The following is a 20,397-nucleotide window of genomic DNA, read 5'->3' as shown; positions in this document are numbered from 1 at the left end:
AACATACTAAAAACAATACGTGTCTGTCTTTTTCCTATTTAATTTGCTGTGTAAGCTTAGTAAGGCACCAATTTCCTCTTAACATCAAGAAAAAAAAATTGCAATATTATTTTAAAAAAGGCAAGATTAATATGTTAAAGTACATTGCTAGCAGCAATTTTTCTCTCCACACTCCAAGTAATCAAAATGTTTCACCCTATTTTATGTCGCATATTAATTGAGGTTCCATCGGAGCTGGAGAGCCACAGTCTAGACAATATAAAACACCACCCAGAAATGACAGTGCCTGCTGGAAAGGCTTTATGTTCTGGTAGTACTTTTTGTCATTATAACTAATTATGTAGGACCAAATAAGCCTGCAATATTAGCTCCGCACTCAGGGGTTCCTAGAAATGGATGCTCCCTGTGATGCTGTGGATATTAGAAAATGCAGTTTCACAGTTTTGTTGTCAGCAGGGTCAGGTGGTCTATTAAATACTGTCAAGGAGGAGAAAGGACAGGAAAAGAAGAGCAAGTTTTGGTGACACAGCTTGGCTCTTACTGGCACTTTCTACTGCTCTTTCATTTTTATTATAGTATATTCCTAGGTAATGATATATGAACAGAAAGAAATTTCAGTCTACAGCTAGCTAGCTCAGTGAGATGGTTACAGCCAGTCTCAGTATACTGGGGACAGGGGGAACATCTTTCAGGGAGGAGAAAATTTCCTGTGAATACTGTTCTATAATAACCTCAAAAAAATTACTAGTAGTTTATAAAAATAAATAGTTTTGGGAGGAAAAAAAAAGAAAATTAAACCTTTTCCATTTATATTTTTCAGGTTTCTATGAGTCTTCAAATCCAAATTAAATTGTTATTAAATTCTTTTTTTTTTTTTCATAAAAATCAGGTTGTTTTCCCAGAAACCTTATTTTCTTTATTGAAAATGTTTTTTGAAGGAAAATTCATTCTTGTCAATAACACAAAAAACATAAGACTACGCTGAACACTGAGAAATATATAGTGGCTTTCTCTTTCTTAGATGTTTTTGCCTTTGATAGAAGTTAAGCTGCATTTTCAGTAGTTTCCAGGAAAGTAATGGGTTTTTGTGGTATTGATGTTGTTATTGGTGATACTTTCTGTGACATGTGAAAAACTACGTTCATTCTCATTAAGCATGAGATTCACTAATAATAATGGAAAAAAATATTCTCCTGATGGCATGTCTAAGGTAACAGCAATTGTACTGAGTGTTAAATCCTCACATTTCCTTGATTACAGTTTTGCCAGTTTCATTTTCCTGTAGATGAACCTGTGCTTTCACCAGCTTCATGCACTCCTGAAAATGTGAGAAACCATGAAACGGGTCCACAGGTACATCCAGGTTCCATTTAGAGCAAAATGCAAAGATATTTGCATCTGTAAACCACATCAGTGTGCTATGCAAGTTATTAGCAGTAGAGACTCTGGTACTCCAGTTTTCCATGGCCACTTGTGGGGAGGAAGAGATGGTTGCTGTCATAAATCTGCAAAGAGCCCTGCAGACACGGGTGGGCTCTGTACGACCAGTGGTTCACACTGGTTCAGGGTATTTTGAATCGAGCAGGCAAACAAATCTGCTCCAAGTTGAAGAACATGTGCACCACATTTCTGCAAGAATATGGCAATGTGCCTTCATCCTTCTGCAATTAACTACAGATTTGTGGCAGACTTATCACTTACTCAATTTCAGTTCGGTTTTGTCCCTCTGGGACTTACATCCACACACTGTTCTCCCTGGTACATCTGCAAGGCCAACTTCTGTTCTCCTTGCTGAGCACACCCTTTCCCTGGCACCTGCCTTGGCTCCACAAGCCACTCACCACTTTTTCCAGGAATTCATGGCGATGCTGGCAGGAGCCCAGTTCATGACCACTGGAACAAACAAGCTGAGGTTCAGCCTGGCAAGCGCAGCCAGGAGATGATTGTTCAGCTCTGGCGTTTTACATTTTCATACACTAGGAAAGCATCTATAAATAGCCTTTGAGAAACATAAACGTTTTAGTATAATGGGATTCATGTTTAATATGGGCAATGACTTCCCTTCCCTTAGGATGGCAATTAAAATGTTTAGACAAAATTAAACTGCTTCTTGGGAAGATACAATGATGCAGAGCACAATATTTAAACAAGCTCCCAGTGCCTGACAGAAAATGGCTCTTTGCAATCAAGCTCCAAAAGAGGAGACAGCATAGCTGTTTATTATTGCTCCATATGCTGATGAAATATGGGTACTTGAGCACCAGTATCACAGAAGCTTATAGAAAAGAGGGATTTCTAGAGAAAATGACATTATTTGTTTCTGAAAAACAAATTGGTAGTTGTCTGAGGCAAGTTTGGGACATGTTTTCATTATTAACTAGCATCATGTGTTTAGTCAACTCCAGCTTTGTCAAGACAGATCTTCATGTACAGAGCAGTTTGATAGAAATTGCTGCCTGCCTACTATTTGGAAAACAAAACAAAACAAAACCAACCCAGGTTTTAATCACAGCATTTTGTATCCTTGTAAGATCCTTGGCTCTGGCTGTAAAGCTCTCGTACTTGAGCAGGGAGAAAAGATAATTGTACAATGCTTTTATGGAGCTCCAGTTAATCCAGGAGCTAATCAGGGGTTGTTTAGCCCTTGGCACAAACTGGGACAATCTCTGTGCAGCTCTCACCTGTGCCCTTTTCCAATCCTTGACAATAGTTTGTCACAGTATATCCAAATTCAGGTAAAATTTTAGGAAGACAACTTGGAGTTTTTTCCTCTTTCTACCCCTGCATTTAGGAAGGTTAAAAAAGGATGTTAACAGCAAGGTTTCTTCAGAACCCTTTAGATGATGGTGACTAAGAACAAGCACAAAGCCTCCAATTCCATCAGATATTCAAGACAAACTTGATCTATGTTGGACCATCTTAAAAGAACTAGTTCACAGCTTTCTAGTCTCATCTGGAAGTATATGCAACATAGTCACAAAAGATAACTACTATTCTACTTTTACTATTTACCTAGTTTAAGGCTTGCTATTCTGGTCACTCTAAACTACAATTTTACTTTAGTGCTAGAAGGATTAAATTTTTTATGTTAATTAAAATTTTTAGGCCTAGGTGGGTGACAATATAATGTGTGCTGAGAACAATCATGCTAAGGTTTTAGATTTGTCTCTGCTACTACCAAGATCTAATGAGAATAGGAAACAGACACAGCAAGGAGAGTCATTTCTGGTTTACCAGAGCTTTTTAATCTAAGCACCACATTGAAAATCTGTAGTCTTTGTATTGCAAATAAAGGATTTCAGGACCTGTTGATTTCTTCTCTTAGTGTTGCCATGCTGTCAAAATCCATACTGTGCTGGAGATATGTACTAAACACCAAACTGAAATCTGTGATTCTATAATGCATTTCTCTTTCCACTTCCTTTCCTAATTTTGATTTCACTCATTTCATGCTGTGTGTGCAACCTGTCATTATGTATCTGTGGTTTCTGCCATTACATATCCTTCTTTAATTAATGTGTGTGGCCATGGTGAGATACATTCCCAATGCCAGCTTCTGACTGACTGCCATGTGCATTGACCTTGTTGACCTCAGCTACATTTCCTTCCCAGCTTTGAAATGCCAGAATGCTCATAACATGCTGGAGCCTTGGAAGTACAGTGACATCTGTTTCCACAATTTCAGCTATCGTGGTTCCACCAGAACTAGAAAGTGGCATTTCCCTCTTGCACGTGTCAGCTGTTGGATCCTTGCAGAGCTGTGGTGAAGCTGTGCTGAGTGCAGGGCTGGTGCAGCCTGAACCCTGAGATTAAACACAGGGTCAGGGTGCTGGGGTTTGCAGAGCCCCATCCATCCCCAGCCCCCTCCATCCGCCCTGCAGTGCAATCAGCGTCAGTGAGATCAGTGCAAACACAGCCTGTGTCCTGCTGGGCTCTGCTCCCTCTGCTAGAAATATTCACTGCTTCTATCTCATCATGAGGCTTCACATCTGATTTCTGCTGGCACTCTGCCCTCGTGGCCAGAGGGGAGCTCCTGCCCTGCCATCTAGGAAGGGCTCAGCGCTCCCCAAGTGCTTGATCTGGCACATCAAACCTCCTCATGGTCTGGCACTAAATCCTCAAAAAGGCAGCGCCTTGAACTGGGATATTATAGCAACACTTTTATCTTCACTTTGTTTTATGAGCCTTAGCTAAATTTCTGGTTTGAACTGGCCTTTAAAATACTTGCTAGAATATAGCACAACTTAATTGTTACTACCCCCCCCAAAAAAAAAAACCTCCAGCAAGATCTAACTACGTAAGTTCTATAGATTTTAAGTGACTCAAGAAATTTGTTCTTCCTAGTACATAAAAATGAAAATTTCATAATATCCATGGAGGTAAAAGGCAAGGAAAAATTATTAAAACTAACATGACAAGGAATCGCTAACTAAAAGTACTGGAGAATCATTAAAAATTAAAACCTCTATTCTGAAATAAGGAAATAGCTGTATAATACATTCACTTTCAGTAATACTTTAGGCTTTGTCTAAGTACACAATCAATCTTTCTTCCTCAATATTTTCCTGAAAATCTTGAACTTCATGGTCCAGACAAGCATTTTTAAAATTCTGATAACATATGCAGATTGTACCAGAAATACTTTTGTAAAATCAATCATGAAACACCTTGTATTTTCCATGAAAAAATGCAAATCAAAATACAGCAATGAATTTCGAGGATAGAAACTATTAAAACTACATCTATGCTCTCACTTCCAAGTAAAGTATTTAAAACTTCACACAATTTCAATTATCCTTCTATCCTCATTAAAAGAAAAGAAAGAATTCTGCATGTGTGATAGCCACAGTTTAAATTGTGGATCACAAAATAAAGTCACATCAGCAAAGGAACCCTGCAGCTTGCTCCTGACACAATGCAGTCGGTCACTGGAAACCCAACTTCTGTAGCTCTACTGAATATCCCTGAAATTCTGCAGCCATCCAAGTTCTATGGGCCAAGACTGAAGGATTTTGAAGCTCAGATGTGGGTAGGAGGAACAGAGGTAAATTTAAGAGCAGAATCATTTGGAGCTGTGGCTGTAACCTGCCTAACCTGAACACCAATATGAATTTTATTTGAATTATACAAGCATAGGGGGGCACACATGCTACCAGTCCCTTCCAGAGTAATCCCTGACACGAATACATGCTGACACATCAATTCCAGGGCTGTTTTGTGAGGCACAAAGTGAATACAGCTGTCGGCTGTAAAGACAGGATTTTCTTGTGCTACCAGCAATTCTCTCTGGAAACACTGCGTGTAAACCTAGTGGTAGGAATCTGCTATTTACCAAACTTCAAAACATGCTATGAAAACAACAGCCTGTTTACGATAAAAACCACAGAATTCAAAACTGTGAGGGATCCTCCAGAAAAAAAAATAACTTTCTTTCTCATTTTTTATGCTACTTTAGAAATAATACGGGTATTCTTCAACAAGTCTTTATGAAGTGGCAGTAATGATTTTGCAAAACAGGTTGGATATTTCCCAGGTTAAAGCAAAGGTGTTGCTTTGGAAATAGCTTGAGTTACAAATGCCTATACTGTATATATAATTTCGTTTATTTTAAAATGCAATGTTATATGTTAAATGAGACATAGAAGCTAAATAGTCTAACAGGGAATTTGCATGCATGTAAAATTAAATCTATTACTGCAATGTAATTTTTAATTTTAAAAGCAATGTTCAAAAAAAAAAAAGGGTGACATCTCCTGACAAGTTCCATGTTACTATAGAGACATCATCTGTCTTTGGTCATCTCTGTTGATCTAAGGATCTAAAAAGGCACACTGGTCTTTTACAGTATACATTCTTAAAAAAAAAATAATCTCTACTTTTCAACAGCTTGGATCTTTTATAAACAGAGAAGAATAAGTTACTAAAATCTGAACATTAAAGAAGTCACATACTGTAAAGACATCACTTTTCCAGATTGCAGGAAACCCCTTTTCCTGTATTCAAAATACAAGATGAAAGGAAGATTTGGTCAGGGTCAGGCTAAGGCTAGGACTGACACATCACAGGGGTGTGTAACACTACCTAATTCCTGTCAAACCTACACCTATTATGTTAAAAATAAGGAGAGCTTCAGAAAGGACTATTGCTAAAATAACTTATGAAATACTACAGTGTTCTTACAGAAAATACTGGACTAATTTTTGAATGAGTCATGACAGTCTGCTCAGGAACTAAAATGACATTTCGTTTTCACAACAGCACCTAGATCCTATCCTGATTCTTAAACAGTCAGGGCACATATTTGGATGAAGAGCAATCATAGTTACATAGGATATATTAGTGTTTTCTGAGAAAGCAAAAATACATTTTTTTTTTCAATCTTATGTTTTTCAAGAGTGACTCTCCTTCCAATAGCTAGATTTCAACAGAAAAGGAACTTGCTTTGGCCTGTTGGGTTCTCCCAGCCCCCAGAAAGAAAGGCAAGTCTACCTCTTTTTGGGTCATTAAATCATAGCTTGAACTTTTTCTAATGGCCATGCCAGAGCTGAAAACTGATTAGGTTATTTACCCCTTACTTGCAAAAAAATTTGGCCATAATTATCACTGCCCCTAAAAACCTATTGTGCTAATCTGCATCCCCTAACCGTATTATACCTATTACTCTGAACATTGGTAAGGAACCTGAAAACTGTCTTCAGATGGGCAGCAGAAACACCTCTTGTAGGAGAAGAATAAAGAACTGATGTAGATGGTGAAGCTCTGTGCCCTTGCTTCAGCAAACAGCAGCAGCAGAGTTGGAACCAATCTATTCCTGCAGTCACAAATCATTTCAAAATGCAAACTGCTTTTGCTAGGTAAGAGCAAAGAAACAGCTCTGATTCTAGGGAAAGGTCTGAGCTGAGAGTTAAGAGTCTCTTCTGCTTCCTCCACACTTGTCCAGAGTCAAACCCTGACACAAGGAACAATCTGAACCTGTCCCAGCCTCCAGATGCAGAGGGAATGAAATAACACCAGATAAAATGTAACATGGGTCACAAATACAGTCTTCTCATAAAATTTTAACAAGTGCAGAACAACACCACCAGAGGAGACTGAAGACAAAAAATTAAGCTTTATATAGAAGGAGTGACAACAGGCTATAGGGGAAAAAAAAGCCCCGCAAAACCCTGAAACTGTACTACATAAAAAAAAGTTTTACATATGTACATATTTTGCTTCCAAAAGCCAGAGGTGTTAAAAATCAGACAGAAGAGCCCTTCCAATATGTAAATGTTATGAAATGTAATTATTATTTCTTAAAGGGAGAAATAATTTCATTTTATTGTTAAAGCATTTACCAGTGCTGTTTACTCAATACATAAACATTGGTCTGCCTGCACTAGCATAGCAATCTTAGCATAAAAGCTTTGATCTCTCAGTGATTGCACTTAATATTACATTTACTCAACTGCAAAGGCAGCCTGCCCAGAGCTTTCTAAGCTGTTTTCAGCCAGAGAAAATTTTGGGCCAAATTGAATAATGCAGATTTAGAAGACTGGAATCTTAGTTCACAAAAAAAAATGCTGAAACTACAAAACACAGTAAGTGTAATTTTCAGGCAAGTGGTGACTGTATGCTTTCTTCACATTCTTCAGAGAGAAATTTCTTTGTTTCAATCAGCCTGAATTTATTATTTGGGCATTGCTCTGAACACTTCACTTCCCCATTGCACCTGAAGTTGATAACCTGACTGGCCCTTGGTTTCAGCTGATGAACTTCAAGCAGTGCTTCCCTTCTTAAGGTTTTCTCTAGCACAAATAAAAATTGGGAAGATTAATATACTTGACACAGAAGCAGGGGGATGTAGATGGGAAAGTCACCACAGAAATATGCACGAAGAATATGCTTGCTTATTTTATTGCTTCCTGAGGGTTACTACTCTTTTCCCTTCCACTCCATCAGTACATAAATTATGCTTGTGCTTCCTTACACCCATTGAATACCAAACCTCCCACCCTTTCCTTCTTATGAAGATGGTGAGTTAGAGGAGCAATAATAGCCACATTCTTAGGCTACAATAGCAACATTTAGAGGTATTTGTCTTTTCCGTTTTCTGACAGATCCATTACCAGATCATTAGCCTTTGGTGGGTAGAGACATTCAGTAAACAAATGAAAGTAACTCCATTTAAGAGCTAGTGAGCTAAATACAGCTCTCCTGCTCAGCCTGCTAATTACATGGAGTTTTGCGAGCGCACACCGAAACAGAGCCATCCTTTTGCTGCGATTTTAGAACTTCTCATCTTAAAATTCCTGAAAGCCAAGACACAAAATTAGCTTTCTTTGTCAGTGTCAGTGGCTACAAAGATGTGAAGTGGAAAACTAGTCCAGCAGCATTTGTGCCACTCCATCCTCCTGTAGTCCAGAAAATACAGAGAATATGTATTCTAAATTCAAAAGATCATTATCTTCCTCTTCCACTCTGTTCCCTTGTTAAGGTGACAGACTGCTCACTACAAAAGTATTACAAAAGCACAGTAGTTGAAAGGCCAATCTCTTCATAATTTTAAGCTTAAAAACATTTAAAAAATACATACAGGAGGAGTGGCACATGAAAGCCCAGTCTTGATAGGTGCGGTACAAGTTATTCTGGAATTAAATAACCCAATATAAAAGCCACCATACCAAGCAACAGGGGACAGCTTTACTTGTCCTTCTCCACATCCTTTTGCCTACCCTACATTCAGGTTCCCGTACAGACACCAGGGAGCCGGTCATTTTCTAATACTTGGACAGTAACCTCTTAAAGATAATTACATTAATTTAAGTTCATTCGCAAAAGGGGAATTTACCTAGGCTAGAATGGGGGTAAAAATGACCTTTACCTTTTCCACCTAGGGCACAAGTCAGGAGAAACACAATTTCCATAGCAGAAATCCAATGCCAAGCCCATATTGCTAATGCGTTTTTCTTTTTTTGAGTATTTTTCTAAGTTTCTGTGCCACACTGGGGCAATAAGCAGGCTGCTTCTCAAAGTTTTAACAAGGAGGCAGCTTCACAGCCTGTTTCCCCCCAGGAAGTCATTGAGAGTAAAGTAGTTACTATCCAGAGCTAATCTAAGCCTGACTCAAAATTAATTAAATGGCAAGAAATTGCAAGAACTTTTTAAAATAACTGTTTTTACTTGGGGTGAAGTTGGAGGCAAAAATGATGATTCAACATGAGGAAACTGAGATTTTCACTTACTTCAGAAGACTGAATAATGTTGTTGGTGCAGATGCTGGCTGCACTTTGACAAAGTATGATGTAAACGTCAGAGATACACATTTTGGGAAGATATGTTATTGCAGGATCCTATTGTAAAGATGCTTTTAAGAAGCTGTTGTCTCTTTTCCTAATTGATCACAGGAAGTCCATCTCTTGGAGAAGCAGTGAGAGCTGGGATCAATGACAGGCTAGTTTAATGCAGCTCTTAACAACAACCTGCAGAGATTAGGAGGCTGTCAGAAAGATAACACCGGAGATTTATAGATTGTTTTCTGAAGCCATTCTCGGCTCTCATGGGTGCTCTATGATGTTTCTCTGTGCTTGGATATGTAATATGTACTCCCCATATAGATCCAAACTGTAGTTCTCATTTGTGGAGAAAATAGCCTTGCACCTTTATGTGCTGCTCGACTCCCAACGCCCTGGAGAGCAGGAAGAAGGGTGTCTGGAAGCAGAGTTAAGTAGTTAGAATGGCTCAGGGAAATCTGAGTTATAGTTGCAGTTTCTTCTGTCATTTGAGTAGGGCATAATGGGCCTAATTCAGCTCCTGTAACACCACTAAATCGATGGAGCAGCATTATCAACAAATGAGCCCCCTGTGTGCTGAGTCGGGGCTCAGGTGCTGCAGTGTTTGGGTTTGAAGGTCCAGCCCCTGAAAGGCATTTAAGTCCTCAGGGAAGGGCTCCACTCCAGCAGGGCAAGGAGAGTGTCTCTTTTCTCACATCCACAGCTTGGGAAGAAGTCAGACTGAAGTGTGCCGAGCAGAAGGGGAAATAAAAGGTGCTCTGCTAACACAAGAGGGGAGCAGCACTATTGATTTTCATGGAATTAGGCTGCCCTGAACTAGCTGGTCCCCTTCTCTTTGACTAAATAAGCCAATGCCAGCATTGCACTGAGCTTTCCCTTTGACTTCCACATAGCAGTATTTCAGAGACATTTATATATTTATGGGATTTGCCTATTGTCGCTTTAAAGACATTGCATGTTTTACCTAATATGAGTGAGACAGGACTATTCATTGCAATTATTCCTGAAGATCATTTCACTTGTCAATAGCCAGGAGAGTGCAAAGTAAAAATGAATTACCTGAACAGTCACTATTTGAGCAAAGGGCACTATGGTCCAGGCAGAGGAGAAATTCTGGATTTGCAGGGAAAGGTTACTCTCTCAACAGCGTATAAATCATAAAGATAAAACCAGTTAACCACCCCTTTATGGAATATTAGGAAGACTTTCCTATGACTTTTGGTTTGGTTTATTATTGTAAATCAGGAGTAGAGAGACCTTAAAGACAGAACTATAATGTATTGGGCAGTCTCAGCCCACAGATTAATCTACACTTTTCCAACTCCTCAGAGGACCTGCCATCATTTTCATAAATAGATGACAAGGACAAAGATGGACAAAGCTAATTAATTTTGTTTCTCATGAGCTCAGTGCAGTGTACAAGGTGATGACTTAAAATGAAACCTCAAGAGCTAAAGATATATGGCAGCTAAAGCGGGCTGATGTGATTTCCTAAAACCTGAGGAATTGCTACCGACTTCGACATGAAATTTGGATTCCGTTTCAATTAGAGAGTACAGGAAAAGGGAAAAGATACTTAAACACTATTTTTCTATTTTTATAATTTAAATCAGAAGTGTTAAGCACTTAAGCATGTCCCACTTAAGAGTTGCACTAAAGTGCATTTTCAGTGAAACTAGCACTGAAAAGCAACTGGAGGAAAGAGGTGAGTCAGTAATACTCATAACTTACAGTAAATAAGGAGTCTCATTATGTGGACTAAATGCACAACACAAGCAGTTGTTTCCTCATACTGACAGTTGGATTAGTTTTAAGGCATACACCTTAGAAAGGTGGCATTTTGATCAACAACAAAAATCTACAAACCACTGATCTAAATCCATGAAGCTAGCTATAGCTTAAGATACAAGTTGTGTGTACCATAATGCACTTGAGAGACAATGTAATGGTTGCTGGGAACATGAAGGTCATCACTCCAGCACCCCTCCTTCCTCCTGCTCCATGGGCTGAGTTGTTGCTGCACAATATGGAATATCCCTTTGGTCAGCTGTCCCAGCTCTGTGTGCATCCCCACACAACTTTTCCAACACTGGCTTCCTCAGTGGCCAGAGGGGGGTGAAAAGCAGAAAAGGCTTTGAATCTGCAAACCTTGCACAGTAATAACCAAAGCATCCCTGTGTTACCAGCTCTGTTTCCAGCACAAATCCAAATCACAGCCTCACAGCAGCTACTGTAGAGAAAGGGAGCGCAGACCAAAACCAGCACGGTGCACAACCACACAAACATGTCCAAACACACAGATGTCTAACAGATGTTGAATACAAGTCCTTCACAGCTTGGGAACTAACTGAAAGCAACCACGAGATCAGATGCTACAATAATAAATATAAAACTAATAGTACAAATGCGTTGAATAACATCAAACATTGGGCAGATGCCCACTTCTTTCAGTCTGATAAGAGGATGGAACAGAATATGGAATGTAGGCAATTAAAAAAGAACCCCAAACCCCCTGACCATATAAAGCCAGTAACACAAAAATACCAAAGCTAAATTAAAAAAAAAAAAAAAAAAACAAAAAACCAAAAAACCAAAACCAACAACAAAACAAAACAAACCCCAAACCCAAAAACAACAGCAACAAAAAAAAACACAACGAAAAAACAATTAAACCTGTTTCTTGGGCATAAACAGATTTAAAAAGATGGGAAGACTCAGTTTATTTGAATATAAACCAGTTTAGTTGAATATAAAACTTATAAATATAAGTCTTTGATAAAATCCATGTGGCAGACAGATCTGGAACAGGTGTTTTTTTCCCTCAGCCTTAGTTATATAGGGAAAGCAAGGATTAGGAAAGACTTCTCTATAGCAGCTGGAGAAATGCAGTGAACAAAGTCCATATCCACACTATATTCATATAAATTTTGTGTGAAAGAATTCTCCAAGGATAGATAAAAAAAGGAACTGTGATTGCAACAGCATCTGCCCAGGAAGAGGCCCTTCAGAACTGAATTAAAGCAGCAAGAAGTACTGTATTGGAAATTTAAGTGGGGGATTTCAATATTAAATACAATTTTAGTTTAAGATTATAAGATTATTATAAATGTTACAGACGATGGAGAAGGCATGAGATCAAATCATCCACAAGAAGTTCAAAGACTGCTTTTTATAGTGAATTCAAATTAACAACAATATTGAGGGGTTGTTAAGGCTCATTGTATGCAGTAAAAGAAATGTATGGACCTGCACAAACTGAAGAAGTTCAGGTTAATTCCACATGACTTACAGAATTATAAAGACAAAGAAAGATGTACTTCTAATGCTTTAGTTTATAGAAATCACTTCCCTAGTGTACACTATCAAGCAGAAGCTTGATCACACCCATCAAATAGGCTTTACCTGACCTGTGATATCTGTCAGCAATGACTCACTCACCCAGTGTTTAGAGCCCAGTGTAAACCTACTTCTGCCCTGGAGGCACCAGCAAGGCACCTCCTAAGGCTTGACCCCTCCCACCAAAGCTGGCCACCAAATCAGGCCTATATTCCATCAAAACATGAAAACAGAAAGTCACTGTTGTTTTGCTTTAAGTTTGTGTGACTCCACTGGGCTGTTTAGAATGAGAAGTGCTCATGATAGATAGCTAAGATGCCACTGCAGAACAAGAAATATGTTTGGCCATTTGATGGCAGTGTTAAATTGTGCATTGCAACGTCTGTTAGGTTCAGGTTTTGCTCTTAGGACCATACCCATCTCCTGCACCTCTCCTTATAGTCCTTTGGATTCACAGCTCAAACCTCCTTTTTTAAGACGTAGACGTCATGAAAAACAAAAACCCTAAAGGCAAAAACCCTGTGAATATTAGGCATAGTGTGGATTATTTTTATCTGGAAGTATGTGTTGGAAGTATTGCTACTTAATATGTGAAGATATCTTGATGTTTTGGATGACCTGAAGTCCCTACTACAACATTTTGGATCTTTCTATCAAATAGAAAAACAACACCTAAGTAGCTTCTAGTCAGAGAAGTCCTTATAAGAAATCCCAGGAATATTAAAGGAAGCTTTTTTTCTCCACATCTCCAACATTACACATATCAACCTGTAGGGATAAGTCTAGGAAGACAAGGAAGATTTGCATTGCTCTTGTGCAGCTTCAAGATACCAACATCCAGAACTCAGGACCAGTTGCTAGGTCTGAACACATCACATAAAATATCATTCATTCACTTCTAGACAGTCTCTAACTACATTTACAGCTCTAACTTCTGTCAGCACATCATTCAGTTGAGGGAATTATTAAATTGCATATTCTAATTTTTGTTTGGTTGGTTTCTGCACATTTATAACAGGCAGCATTTTTTCAGATTTATTAATTGCATAGAATTACTAGATTAGGTGATGCAGGAAGAGGTTTACATACAGCCTGCAACGTCTAAGGGAGAAGTTATCACACTCACTCACTTTGATCTCACTCTCCATGAGGACTCCCAGCCTTTTCCCAGCATGCAGGTGGATGCAGAAGCACATGCAGCAGCAAGGACAAGTTTTGTCCCATGCTTTTCTTTGGTCATAATTGATCCAAGCAACCAACATTATTCTACAAACATCCTGAAGGTTAGAGGGTACTCACTTTGTGAAACTTCCTCCAACATTCTCACTTGTCTGTAACTAAGTGACATTAAATCCATTGGTTCTTATCTACAGAAACCCAGGAATAGCCAAAATAGGCCTCTCTGGCTTCTGAGTCTGGACAATGAATGCAATGAACAAGAGCCTAATGATGCAAAGGTATCTCTCAAGTACGCAATTTTGAATTGACTGATTTCTCTGTGGTGGTTTGACCTTGGCTGGCTGCCAGATCCCCTCCAGCCCATCTCTCACTCCTCCCTCCCCAGCAACAACAGGATTAACAAAAGCTCATGAGAATAAATAACGACAGCAAGATTAGCTATTAGTTACCATCAGGGCTAAACACACTCAATTTAAAGAAAATTAGTTTCACTTATTGATAATTAAAATAGAGTTGGACAGGAAAAAAATGAAACAGAAGATATAAAACACTTCGCCCCATTCCTGTCTTTCCAAGCTCAATTCTACTCCCTCATTTCCATCTCCTCTCTCTCCCCACGTGGCGCAGTGGCATTGGGATAAGGGTAAGAACACAGCAGTCAGTACCTCTCTGCAGCTCCTTGCTCCTCAGGATTTTCTCTTGCTTCATGTTGGGCTTCTCTCCATGGGACCCAGCTCCTACTGGAACCAGCTCCTGCTGTGTTACAGAGCCCTCCAGAGCCTGTGAGGAGAGAGAAGAAAGTGAGCAAACCTGTACTACAGCTTCTTCTCAAGCCTTAGTGATCACACTATTTTTAAATTACCATCATTATTAATTATTTTACTTTTTTCAGCTTCCCCCCTCACACTAGAGCTCAAGGCTTTTTGCCCCTTTTTAAAAAGGCCCCAGCATGCCCTCACAATCAGATTTCCACCCCAGACACCCACCACTGTTGCAGCTCAGCAGCACAGGCACCAACCAGAGCTGGGGCTCCAAAGAACTGTTCTGGGGCCCAGGAACCTCTGAAATAACCCAGGCCAGTGTTAGCAGTGACTGCACTCACCTGGTGATAATTAGAGCCCTCATTAAAAGACAGCCACAAGACACAGGTGGTGTGATTTTTCAGTTTAAACTCTCTTTGAGGGAGGAAGAGATCTGAAAGGTCCTAGTTCAGCTTTCTCTGGCTGCACAGTGCTAATTTGTTAGTGCAGAGAAGATGGATTTCTAACTCAGTGTTCCAAATACCTTATATTTACTCTAAAGTAACAACCCATTGTCCACTAACATGAAACATGGTAGGAAGAATATAATAATCAGTTTTCTCATTCTGAGTTTTTGCTGGAATAGACCTCTGAATCCATTGTGTTTCTGAATATCACTGGAATATTTGTTGCTTCCTACTGCCCACCTTAAGCGACCTACAAAATCCAGCTGGAGTGATCTTTCTAGTTGATAAGCTGCCTTCAGTTTTAGAGCATCCCCTTTTTCCTAGAGCATCACATATAACCACATAGGACGCTGACCTCCAGCAGTTGTGATGAACATGGGAAGACACTGCAATCATATTAGCAGTCCCTAAATTATTCAGAGCACTTTCCGGTAAAACGGTGCTGCAGGACAATGAAAGCAAAGAACAATTCCCAGCAGATTAGATTTTTTTTCCCTGTTGCTGTCTGTAATTATTTCATCGGATAAGTTATTTGCCATGCAAGCTTACCTTCAAAAGCATGTTTGTTTAAAAGAGAAAGAGGAAGAAATCCTTTGTAGGGCCTGCACATGATTAAATGGCTTTAACAAAGCATAATGAATAATAATGACAAAGACCTGTCAATTGGAATTTTAAGCATTTTGGCTCGTGAATTGGAAGAGCCAGATATCAAGATGACTACATGTAGCAAATGAGTGGGTATTTGCCAGTGCTGCCTATCAGTGAACATTACAGATGAGCTGTTATTAGTTTGCATATTTCTGCAAATAACATTTCTTCTGTAATTTTAATGTAATCACAGTACAGGGAAAACCAGTATAGAACTATTGTCTTTATCAATATATGCTGATATCTGAGAGCTTGTACAACCCAAGAGAATGATTGGATTTTTTTTGGTTTCTCTTTTTCAAAAGGGACTTTGGTCAAAAGTAGCCAGACAGAAGTACTAGCCAGACAGAAGTACAGGTGAGTTCCAGCTACTACAGGAAGAGTCACTCAAGGAGGGGTATCTAGGTTTCTTTGAGTGATGGATGGTGATTTTTGTCATTTTCCATCCTCAAAGCTCCATGCAGGAAGGCAAATATTTACATAAAAGTGCAAGAACAAAACACTTTTTAATGTCCCCATTGTATTATCATCCGTTATCTGGTAACCAGGATTTGATGTGAGGTGTGCATCAAGATAATCACTTCTTTAAACTACTCCATGGTAAACACTGCTTTCTGGAAAACATCTTTTTGCATGAAAACTTTGTTTCCTTCCAGAAATGAATTTGGGGGGAAGTGCTTTTTTTTCATCTCTATTTTGTTTTTCTATGTGCAGTTCCCTAAGGTAATACAGCCCTCCTAAACATGTGGTTTAATTTTTCTCATTTCACTGACAGAGTTAGGGCAATATAGCCGAAATGAATTTGAGGAGGAGTTTTCCAAGTTGCGCTTATACCTTTCATCACTATCAGCTTTAAAATTAAACGAAATATGAAGTTATTCAAATATTTAGGTATTCTACTGTAGCAGACAGAAGCTGAGGAAAGGACAGTAAATGCCATAAAACCTTAGTTTTCCATCCAGTTTTCCTTGAAAAAATATCCTTTTCTTTGGCACAGCCTCTGTTCAGGAAGGCCCATGGAGAGGAATGGGCAGGCATCTATCACTTAATCACTCTGATGACGTTCGTTAACAATGTCACCTCTCTTTTAAACCCAGAGTTTGCTCTAAGGAATCTATTTTTTGACAATATACTGTGTGGCCAAGACAATTTTTATCATCTATTACTCCTGTGTATTGTGTTTGAAATTGATAGTGCTGAATGCGTTACATTTCTACTATCAGATACTCATTGTGGGAGATAGAAATGCTGTGAAGGCCACTAACATCTCATTGAGGAAAAAGAACAGAAATCTGATGGCTTTCCATTGAGGGACAGCTGCTCAAAGGGAGGTTAAGCAAGCACAATATGTTGGATACTGCTTTTTCCCCACTGGAGAAATGTGTACCAAAGCACTTCAGAGCTCTCCATCAGATCAGTGTTCTGGTGTCAGGGCTGTAAACAATTTCAACAGGATGCTGGCTGGGGGAAATGGAAAGAGAACAGAAAAGAAAAGGAGGAAAACAAAGGTAGGAATCTTTTAAAGAAAGTGACTTTTTTTTTTTTTTTTACAGTAATTAACAAGCATACATATTCCTTTTGAATACAAATATTTAGCTCTGACGGCTTTCCATTAATAAAAAAGAGAAGTGAAGCAACTGCATATGTGCAGAGATTCTGCCCTGGGTTTTAATAAATTGGAGCAGATTCCCTGAATTTAAGCAGAAATCCTGTACTGACTTGGTTTATTTTCTGGTGTGGAAAATCAGCCCTACTTCTGCATGTACATCAGTTGTCACAGGAGCCAAATCAATCAGACAGTCAAGGTGGATCTGCCTAGTTCTCCATCTAAAGTGAACTGCCCAGAGCAGTCTGAAGTCACTGACTCAATAGCCTGGTGTTATTAACAAATGAACTAGGGCTCCTCTCTTTGTAATCAGGGGACACTTGGCTGCCTGAGGACCTGGTGTCCTCCTGTGACTCCCTCATCTCCTGCCTCTGCCTGAAGCCCTTGGCAGAACCCCTCTCTGCTGAACTGCTCTGCGTAGAAATAGCCTTCTCCTCTTCTTCCAGTCATTCCCTGTTCACAGGGAAAACCTGCACACTGAGAACTTACCTTGTGGGAACATCCTTCACACAGCCTGATTAATGTTTCTAGAGGCTTCTTAGGAGATAAGTACTATTTTATTAAATTCTCACTCTACTAATATCAGATTTTTTAAGTTAATTACTGGTCTGTGAAGCTGAGTATATTTACTGCAAGCCTCTAAATTTTCTTCTTTTCCAAATTTTTTTAGCTTCTAAGGCTATTTTTTGATGGGAAAACTTTTTAAGACAGAAAAAGGGAGAGAAAAAAGACTAAACTCCCTAAAATATCACCTTAAATACCAGTTTAACAGTTCTATCTTTGAGTTTCAGGTCCCGCAGTATATAATGAGGGACCACTATGTTATATGTCATGCAAACCTGTGAGACACGAAAAATAAAAATAATACTTGAGTGTTGAGTTTTGTTTTTTCTTATCAACAGCTTTGTTCTAAGGTAAAAGTAAATGCCTAGTGAAATCTGGCTACTTAATTCAGCCTTCCATTTGTGTTTCTAAGATATAAATAAAGCAGCTGAAAATAGATCTGAAATACACACTCCGAGAATGAGTGGTGATGAGCATCCTGTGGTACAAAGTGGAATCTTGTTTCTTGTGAGTTGATAGGGTGTCACAGACTTCCCCTGGATCATGGAGTGCAATGGATCTTTTCTTAAGACAGCCCTGACAGCTTCATGTAACTGAACTAATTCCAAGTGATGTTGATTTAATTCATTGAGATGAGAGTCTGATAACTGCCTTCAGTCTCTTGTAGAAAACAATGTGCATTCCTGCTGCTGCACACAAATGTTAACAACAACATGTTGGAACACAAGCTCAACAAATCATTTAAGCATTTACTTTAGTCCGCCCCACTGCAGCAAAACACTTAAGCACATGCCTAAAGGTATAGACATGCTCAAGTGCCTTTCTGATTAATGATGAACTGGAGCCCAAGTGTCTAATTTCAAGGCTAACGTGTCTTATTGCTAGATTGGAAGAATTACTCATTCCAGTACTGTCCAGGGAGATTTAACATCACATTTCACTTCCCTTTCTTCATGAATGCTGCTGGTACACAGCGGATGAGCTGAGCCCATGGGCTGGAGGAGTTCTGAAATATTGACACACAGTCAGACTTGCCAGCGAGTGATGATGTCCTGAGTTCCTCAACAGGCAATCAGGCTGACCCCCCCCAAAATGAAGTTTTACAGACTGTTACTTCATCGTTTGAATGAATGAATCCTAAAAATCAGTTTTCAGGAAATGGTGGGGAGGAAATTGTTAAAGTGCTTTAACATTCTGTCAAAATGTCACCTATGTGCAGGAATGGCATGTGTTCATTTTAAAAAGAGAGAAATGCAGAAAAACACATGACAATCAGATCTGAGCTGAGGAAAAAACCCAACCAAACAACCCACCCAGAAAAAAAAAGACCACAAAAAACAGAAACCAACCAAAATGACAAAGGGAATAAAACAAAAGATAAGAGCATTGTCTTTACTGTGAATCCTCCTTTCAGTCTCTAGACGGTGAAAACAACAAGGTCAATGTCTCAGTTTAAAGAATGCAGCCCCCCCATTGCCAAGGTACCAGAGACAATGTCAGACTTAATTGACAGATTACTGTCTAATCAATGATTTCTCTGATTAGTGACCCACTGACAGTACGACCAGATCAATGTGTTTATTCCAGGCATTAGTCCTGATGCTCTAAAAGAGTGAAAACCAGGAAAAAATTACAACATTAAGTAACTTGAATCCCCTGCATACCAATTACACCTGTCATTCAGCCTGTTTATTTACAGGGTTTGAAAGATTTCATTGACAACAGAAGGGCTAATAAACAGAATCCAAGTCATGTTTAATTATATCAGTTTTATTATCTTAATTAATCAGTCCACTGCTCTGCACTCTAATATCATAATGTTGTATATTTTTTATAACAGTCTACAAAAGATTTTTTTATTTTTCTTTTCTTATTTTTTGGCCCATATCTATAGTGGCATTCTTTTTGTTGAATTCACACTCATAGACATGAGGCCAGTGTATTAAATCTTTGAAAACTGCTGTTTAGGTGGAGAAGAAAAACACCCAAAAAAGCTGAATGTAATAACAAAAAGACAAGAGAGTCTGTACTCTAATTAATTTCAGATGAAATGGGAAAATTAGAAAAGACAATAAGGGATTTAAAGCCCAGAGGTATCTGGACAGGAACTTGGAAAGGACTGTGTAACTGTGCTATTGATGATAAAAGTCCATATACCAGTGCTTGATTACAACCAGAGATTATATAAAAATAACTGTAAATTATGACTTAGTCTATGCCAAGAGTAGATAGATATGCAATATCCTCCTGATAGCTGAGATGAATGTGAAAGGGGGAAACTGGGCAATACTGATTTCAATTTTAATTCACGTTTCAAATGCAAACTGTTTTAATTATGTCTGATTGAAATGATTTATTGCCTTAAGTAGCAAGGAAAAAGACCTGAACAGAAATTCAACTTCTTAATCTTTGTGCTGCACGTTGTTCCTGTTCTCCATTTGTTTATTGTATTGAATGAGAAATGGGAGATGTCTGTGTCATGCCTTTGCATATTTAGCTTTTTGAGCTGAGCTGAATCATGATGTAAAGAGAGGATATCGTTTCCATAGTGGAGACCCAATGATGTGAAAAGATGAACCATTTAA

The 20,397-nt window shown here is 38.9% G+C and overlaps 1 long non-coding RNA gene across 1 annotated transcript in view; it reads right to left on the bottom strand.

The window, feature by feature from the left end:
* Nucleotides 1–14,858, bottom strand: part of LOC136292954 (uncharacterized) — a 28,229-nt gene extending 13,371 nt beyond the window's left edge. The window contains exons 1-2 of the long non-coding RNA XR_010722018.1: nt 14,774–14,858; nt 14,453–14,567 (exon numbers count right to left, since the gene is read on the bottom strand). This is a non-coding gene — a long non-coding RNA (uncharacterized lncRNA). The remainder of the gene's footprint in view (nt 1–14,452; nt 14,568–14,773) is intronic.
* Nucleotides 14,859–20,397: the final 5,539 nt, after the last annotated feature.

This window comes from Chamaea fasciata, unplaced genomic scaffold (assembly GCF_029207755.1).
Source record: "Chamaea fasciata isolate MVZ Bird 193981 ecotype frontalis unplaced genomic scaffold, bChaFas1.0.hap1 SCAF_8, whole genome shotgun sequence".
NCBI classification, from domain to species: Eukaryota; Metazoa; Chordata; class Aves; order Passeriformes; family Sylviidae; genus Chamaea; species Chamaea fasciata.
Note: the sequence above shows the minus strand (reverse complement) of the source record. Positions and strands in the feature narration are given on the sequence as shown.